Genomic DNA, 8,339 nt, shown 5'->3' with positions numbered 1-8,339 from the left:
CTGTGGGTGCGTGAAAGGCTATTGTCCATGCCCAATATCGTGGCATGTGCATGTGTTGCTGGAAACACTTCCTGTCAAACTGGGTTTTTTGGCACGGCTCTGGGCTGTGCCACTGGTCCTGGGCAGGAGTGTTGCCAGCCCACTGGGAAGATGGCTGCAAGGTGCATGGTTATCTTCCCCTTTTGGCTCACCTCTGTCTTCCTCACTCTGAGACAATTAGCAGTGGGTGTGTGAAAGGCTATCTTCCATGGCAGATATTGAGGCACTCACACAGCCCGTTCCTGCCGTGCTTCACTGTGCAGTTCTCACTGCTGTATCTGCAGCCACTTTTGGGTTTTTTAAAAAAGAACTAGTCTGACTCCAAATGCCAACCCATGGTTTCCCCACACTGCAGTGTGGCTGCCAGATATTCAGCAGGCTTACTCACTTATTTCAGAATGCAGACTCCTGGTTTCACCAAATGCACAGTCCTTGTGGATTTAGCAGACCTTGTCCAGCTGATGTATCACTGGAACTGGTGTTCTGGGTCATTTTCTGGCTTTTATCTAGTATTTTTCATGGAGGTGTTTTTTTGCCCTGTCTCTCCTAGCCACTATCTTAGGTCTGTCCCTTATCTTTTGAACTCTGAGTCACCTGACCTTCTCTTCTTGGTTGTCCTTCCTTGTCCATAAACCTTCATGACAAGAACTGAAGTTGTAATTAGTGAACATGACATATGAGGGCTACAGATCTTAGTTAGACAGTTTTGCCCCAGACAGTACAGAATTAAGAACCAGAAATTGCTTAGCATAAGCATTGGCAGGCTGTCATTCCAAAGGAAAGATACCTAAAGAGATGTTAACCCACTCAAATACAGTTGTTGGTTTTGCCAGGAAAGTCCAAAGTATTCAAGCTCTGATGGAAAGATGTTTTAATCACATTGAAAAGAGGTATAGCAAGATCATCTTCAATTATGGGTATTGGTTCCCCATAACCATTGGGTCTCAATCTGTGGCCAATACAGGTAGATGGTCCACAAGCAGAACTGCTATCTTGTATTTTAATGCCATAGTGGAGAGATCTTGCTGCCTCCTTGCCAGGGACAGATTTTTCTCCAAAGAGTGAAGTAGATGCCTTAAAACAACCACACCAGAGACAGGCTGTCTCAAGTGAGTATTTACATATGCTCAGGACAATAGTAGAAGGAATGTACCTGCAATATCCTTATCCACTAGGGAATGTACCTGCAATATCCTTATCCATTAGGGAATTTGTCCCTCCAGGCCAACATACCTAGTCCTGAGGACAAGATTTATTTGTGGATTCATAGGGAAAGCTGCCAAGTCAGAGACCACACTAGTACTACCCCCTATCATGGTCCATCCTCTGACTTTTCTTTAGACCCCAATAGTCAAATTAAATATCTTGATAGATCATCATCCATTTCTGATGGTGAACCTCATACTGGAGCATGGTATACAGCTCTGATTGATGTCATTTGAGGGTACCATTTTTCTAAAATCAGCATTTGAGGAGGATAATGAATAGGACCACCCCCAGCACTGTCATCAGGCCTGCTTGGAGGAGACAGTACAACCAGCTGGCCATACCATTATTGCCCAGTCAAAAGCGGCTGCATAGGTTGAAAGGCTGTATATGAGGACTTAGGTCCTGGACCACCTTCACTCCATAGAGATTTCACCTACTGCCTACTTGACTGGGGCAGATATTAAAAGTCATCAGACCTCCTCACGGGAAGAAAAAATGTACTATAAAAAAGCATTGAGACACCCCTCCTCTGTTCGATGTTGTTAACAAATCACACACTTTTGTCACAGGACCCTGCTGAAAATCTGTTCTTACACTTTCCTTGCCCTAACCCTTATAAATTACACACTGGCACCCTCTGATTTTTTTTTCTTCTTAATTTTTATTGGGATTGTCCAGATACTACACAATTATCCAAAGATCCAAAGTGTATAATCAGTTGCCCCTGGTACCCTTATACAGCTGTGCATCCATCACCACACTAATTTTTGTTCAATTTTTAGAGTCTTTCATTACTCCAGACAAGAAATAAAGTGAAAGATGAAAAAAGAAAAAAAAAAAGAAAAGGAAACTCGAATCCTCCCATATCCCTAACCAACCCCCGTCAATTGTTGTTGACTCATAATGTTGGTGTAGTACATTTGTTACTGTTTATGAAAGAATGTTGAAATACTACTAACTGTAGTATATAGTTTGCAATAGATATATATATCTCTTTCCTGTATGTCCCACTATTATTAACTTCTAGTTGTATTGTCATACATTTGTTCTGGTTCATGGAAGAGTTTTCTAATATTCGTACAGTTAATCACAGACATTGCCCATCATAGGATTCAGTTTTACACATTCCCATCTTTTGACCTCCAACTTTCCTTCTGGTGACATATATGACTCTGAGCTTCCCCTTTCCACCTCATTCATGCACTGTTAATTATTTGGCACTGTTAATTATTCTCACATCTTGCTACTGACACCTCTGTTCATTTCCAAACAATTAAGTTCATCCTAGTTGAACGTTCTGCTCATACTAAGCAACCGCTTCCAATTCTTAAGCCTCGTCCTATATTTTGGTACCTTATATTTCATGTCTATGAATTTACATATTATAATTAGTTCTTATTAGTGAGACCCTGCAATATTTGTCCTTATGTGTCTGGCTTATTTCATTCAGTATATTGCCCTTGAGGTTTTGTCTTCAACAAATTTTTTTTTCTTAAGATGGTTTTGTTCACTCATCCTAAGTAAACAATCGATGGTTCTCTGTATGGTCACATATTTATGTGTTCACCACCTTCACCACTATCTATATAAGGGCATCTATATTTCTTCCACAAGGCAGGAGGGAGGAGGGAGAGTCAAAGAAGGTAGAGAGGCAGAAGAAAGAGGGAAAAAATGACAGCTAGGAAGCAGCAAAAGGAAAATAACCTTAAATCAAAGTAGAATAAAGAGTCAGACAATACCATCAATGTCAAGTGTCTAACATGCCTCCCCTATCCCCCCCGTCTTATCTGCATTTACCTTGGTATATCATCTTTGTTACATTAAAGGAAGCATAATACAATGATTCTGTTAGTTACAGTCTCTAGTTTACATTGATTGCATCCCTCCCCCAGTGCCTCCCCATTTTTAACACCTTGCAAGGTTGACATTTGCTTGTTCTCCCTCATAAAAGAACATATTTCTACATTTTATCACAATTGTTGAACACTCTTAGATTTCACCAAGTTACACAGTCCCATTCTTTATCTTTCCTCCTTTCTTCTGGTGTCTCACGTGCTCCCAACCTTCCTCTCTCAACCATATCATAGTTATCTTTGTTCAGTGTACTTACATTGCTGTGCTACCATCTCCCAAAATTGTGTTCCAAGCCATGCACTCCTGTCTTCTCCTATCATTCTGTAGTGCTCCCTTTAGTATTTCCTGTAGGGCAGGTGTCTTGTTTACAAAGTCTCTCATTGTCTGTTTGTCAGAAAATATTTTGAGCTCTCCCTCATATTTGAAGGACAGCTTTGCTGGATATAGGATTCTTGGTTGGTGGTTTTTCTCTTTCAGTATCTTAAATATATCACACCACTTCCTCCTTGCCTCCGTGGTTTCTGCCGAGAGATCCGCACATAGTCTTATTAAGCTTCCTTTGTATGTGATGGATTGCTTTTCTCTTGCTGCTTTCAGGATTCTCTTTTTGTCTTTGACATTTGATAATCTGATTATTAAGTGTCTTGGTGTAGGCCTATTCAGATCTATTCTGTTTGGAGTATGCTGAGCTTCTTGGATCTGTAATTTTACGTCTTTCATAAGAGGTGGGAAATTTTCATTGATTATTTCCTCTATTATTGCCTCTGCCCCTTTTCCCTTCTCTTCTCCTTCTGGGACACCAATGATGTGTACATTATTGTACTTTGTTTCATCCTTAAGTTCCCGGAGATGTTGCTCATATTTTTTCATTCTTTTCTCCATCTGCTCCTTTGTGTGTAGGCTTTCAGGTGTTTTGTTCTCCAGTTCTTGAGTGTTTTCTTCTGCCTCTTGAGATCTGCTGCTGTATGTTTCCATTGTGTCTTTTGTCTCTTGTGTTGTGCCTTTCATTTCCATAGATTCTACTAGTTGTTTTTTTGAACTTTCAATTTTCCCCTTATGTATGCCCAGTGTTTTCTTTATAGCCTCTATCTCTTTTGTGATATCTTCTCTAAACTTTTTGAATTGACTTAGCATTAGTTGTTTAAATTCCTGTATCTCAGTTGAATTGTATGTTTGTTCCTTTGACTGGGCCATAGGTTCATTTTTCTTAGTGTAGGTTGCAGTTTTCTGTTGTCTAGGCGTCTGACCTCCTAGGCCACCCCAATCAGGTTTTCCCAGACAAGAACAGGCTCAGGTCACAGACGGAGGAATTATTCAGTATCTGGTTTCCCTGATGGTTTTTCTTAGAGGATCGATACACCTGTGCTTTTATGCCCAGCAGGTGCACCTGTCAGCCTGTCACCAGCTGGTGTAAGAGGGTGTGGCCTGTGGCTCTCCTCCCCCAGGCTTTGGGGTCTGGTTCCAGAAAGGCAAGCAGTAGAGCTGGGCCCCTCCCTTTCCTCTTGGGAAGCTGTGCCCCCTCCAGAGTGGTCATCTGCATATCAATAAGTTCTTTGTTTCTCTGACTCTGCTGAGCAAAGTGTTTTGATTTTAAAATTGCTGAGACTGTCTTTACTGCAAAGCGCTGCAGGTCGAAAATGGCTGAGGCTTTCTCCACAGAGAGAGAAAGGGACAGAAAAGCTCCCAGGTTCACCCATCAGACAGAAATAGCACCCAATCCTCTGGGCTCCCCGTCCTGAGACAGATATATCCCCCAACTCTCTAAAGGTCAGTTGTCACCAAAAGCCTCTGTCTGCTTGTTGAGGATTCACTGTCTGTATTGAGCAGTTAACATTAAAACCCCAGTTGGAGATGGGCTGAGAGAGTGTTGCTCTCTAGCACTGCGAGGCTTCCATGAGGGAGGGCTCTCGACTCTCAGCTCTCAGTGTGAGTCCACATTTTTACTTACAGATTTTATGTTGTGATCTTGGGCATTCCTCCCAATTCAGGTTGGTGGATGATGAGCGGCCAGTCATGTTTATCTCCCTGCAGTTATTCCAGGTTATTCACTAGTTTTTTGATCATGTATGAATTGTTCCCGGGGGGACTAACAGTTGTCCACTCCTCTCTATGCTGCCATCTTCTGATTTTTTTTTTTAATTCAGTTTTATTGAGATATATTCACATACCCTACAATCATCCATGGTGTACAATCAGTTATTCACAGCACCATCATACAGTTGTGTATTCATCACCAGAATCAATTTTTGAAACTTTTCCTTACTCCAAAAGAAATAAAAGTAAAAAAGAACACCCAAAACATTCCATCCCCTTCATTCCACTCTATTCTTCATGTAATTTTTGTCCCCATTTTTCCACTTATCAGTCCATACACTGGATAAAGGGAGTGCATGTCAGAAGATTTTCATAATCACACAGTCACACTGTGTAAGCTACATAGTTATACAATCTATATATCTTCAAAAATCAAGGTCACTGGGTTGCAGTTTGACAGCATCAGGTATTTCCTTCTAGCCATTCCCACACACTAAACACTAAAAAGGGATATCTATATAGTGCATAAAAATACCCCCCAGAGTGACATCTCAATTCCATTTTAAAACTCTTATTTGCTTTCATATCTCTTTCCCTGTTTGGTCAAGAAAATTTTCTCAATTCCACAATGCTGGGTCCTGGCTCATCCCCAGAAGTCATTTCCCATGTTACCAGGGTGATTTACACCCCTGCAAATCGTGTCCCATGTAGAGGGAGGGCAGTTAATTCACCTGCTGAGTGGTCTTAGAGAGAAGGGTGGCCGTATCTGAGCAAAAAAGAGGCTCTATGGGGGAGACTTTAGGCACAATTGCAAGTAGGTTTAGCCTCTCCTTTGCAGCAACAAGCCTCACAAGGGAAAGCACCCAGATTAAGAGCTCAGCCCACCAAACTGGCAGTACTCAGTGTTTGTGAGAATATCAGCCATATCCCAGGTTGGGAACTCCAGTATTTCTGCATTTCTCCCCATTTCCTCATGGGGGCCTCACAAAAACACTTTTGCTCTGCCCAAATCACTTTGGGAAGTATTGGTATCTCACCTCAGCCTGTAAAAACTCACCAAATCCCACTACCCATGCAAAGCTCCATGCATATATGGTGCTTCAAACTGACTGTACAAGTTAAATTATCTAGTGTACTACAGAAAATAGAGATCCTGCACCAAATAAACATCTTCTCCCTTGATCTGACACAAAAGTTGTTGTTTTAAAACCCAGTCAGTATTGTCCTTTACCATTTGGCCTGATTTGCCTTAGTCCTAACCAGATCCACTTTGTTCATATCTCTAATTGAAGTCTGAACTCTTTTTCATCTCTTTCAACAGTTGCCATATGAGTAAATACTGACATTCACAGCTGCCAAGCTCTAGTTCTGAGTCACAGGTGTCACACAGATGCCCAATGTTCCAGAGATGACCAGGCTATACACAAAGAGCTTTGCATCTCAGAATTTAAGGCTAACCATTTCAATTCAGGAATATATGTGTTGGCTGTAATAGCTTACAATCTAGGGACCATTATAATAAGCATTTCCCTGATGATCTGTGTTCTAAGATTCAATTCTCAGAGTTTGCACATTATAGTTAATCCATATTAGATGAGGAGATACAATGTTTGTCTTTTCATTTCTGGCAAACTTCACTCAAAAGGCTGTCCTCAAATCCATTCACCCAGTTGCATGACTCACAACTTCATTCCTTCTTGCAGTTCACCATTCTGTTCATCAGTCAACATACCCTTAGGCCACCTCCATCCACTGCAAAGCACAAATACTACTGCCATAAACACAGGTGTGCAAATGTCCATTCATTTCCCTGCTCTCAAATCTTCCAAGTATATACCCAATAACACAGTTGCAGGACACTATGGCACTCACTTGTTTAGCTTCTTTTAGAACCACACTGTCCTCCAGATAGGCTACACCATTCTACACCCCACCTACAGTGAATATGTACATCCCTCTCTCCAAGTTCTCCCCAGCACTTGGATCCCTCTATTTATTTTTTTCCTGCAATTTTATAGGTATATATTCATATATGATACAATCATCCAGTGTAGAATCAATTGTTTACAGTATCCTCATATAGCTGTGCATTCATCACTGCAATCAACACTTATACATACACATTACTCAAAAAAAAAGAATTAAAAGAATAGTAAAAAAAAACATAAAAGAAAAAATAAAAATAAAATACAGCAATAGGGTACCAGTCCCAGTCTTTATCTTCTACCCTTCCTTCTGGTGTCCTACATGCCCCTAACCTTCCTCTTTCAATTTGTACACACAGTCATCTTTGTTCAGTGTACTTACATTGTTATGCTACCATCACCCAATACTGTGCTTCAAACCTCTCTCTCCTGTCTTTTTCTATCTTTCTGTAGTGCTCCCTTTAGTGTTTCATGTAGAGCAGGCATCTTGTTCACAAAATCTCTATGTGCCTGTCTGAGAATATTTTAAACTCTTCCTCATTTTTGAAGGACAGTTTTCTTGGATACAGAATTCTTGGTTGGCAGTTTTTCTCTTTCAGTATATTAATATATCATACCACTGCCATCTTGCCTCCATGGTTTCTGCTGAGAAATCCACACATAGTCTAATCAAGCTTCCTTTGTATGTGATGCATACCTTTTCTCTTGCTGCTTTCAGAATTCTCTCTTTGACATTTGATAACCTAATTATTAAGTGTTTTGGAGTCAGTCTACTTGGATCTATTCAGTTTGGGGTATACTGTGCTTCTTTGATCTTCAATTTTATGTCTTTCATTGGAGATGGGAAATTTTCAGTGATTATTTCTTCCCGTACTGTTTCTGCCACTTTTCCCTTCTCTTCTCCTTCTGGGACACCCATGACACACACATTTATATGCTTCATGTTGTCATTCAATTCCCTGAAATGCTGCTCCTATTTTTCCATTCTTTTCCCTATTTCTTCTTTTGTGTGTAGGGTTTCAGAAGTTCTGTCCTCCAGTTCATGAATCTTTTCTTCTGCCCCTTCAAATCTGCTGTTGTATGTCTCCATTGTGTTTTTCAACTCAGGTATCGTGCCTTTCATTTTCATAAGTTCTGCCAATTGTTTTTTCAAACTTTCAAGTTCTTCTTATGTTACCCCAGTGTCTTCTTTATATCCTTTATCTCTTTTGCCATATCTTCCCTCAACTTATTCATTTGATTTTTGGATTGATTTAGGAGATTTGTTTGATTAATAAT

This window comes from Choloepus didactylus, chromosome 7 (assembly GCF_015220235.1).
Source record: "Choloepus didactylus isolate mChoDid1 chromosome 7, mChoDid1.pri, whole genome shotgun sequence".
Lineage (NCBI taxonomy): Eukaryota > Metazoa > Chordata > Mammalia > Pilosa > Megalonychidae > Choloepus > Choloepus didactylus.
This window is presented reverse-complemented; position numbering follows the sequence as displayed.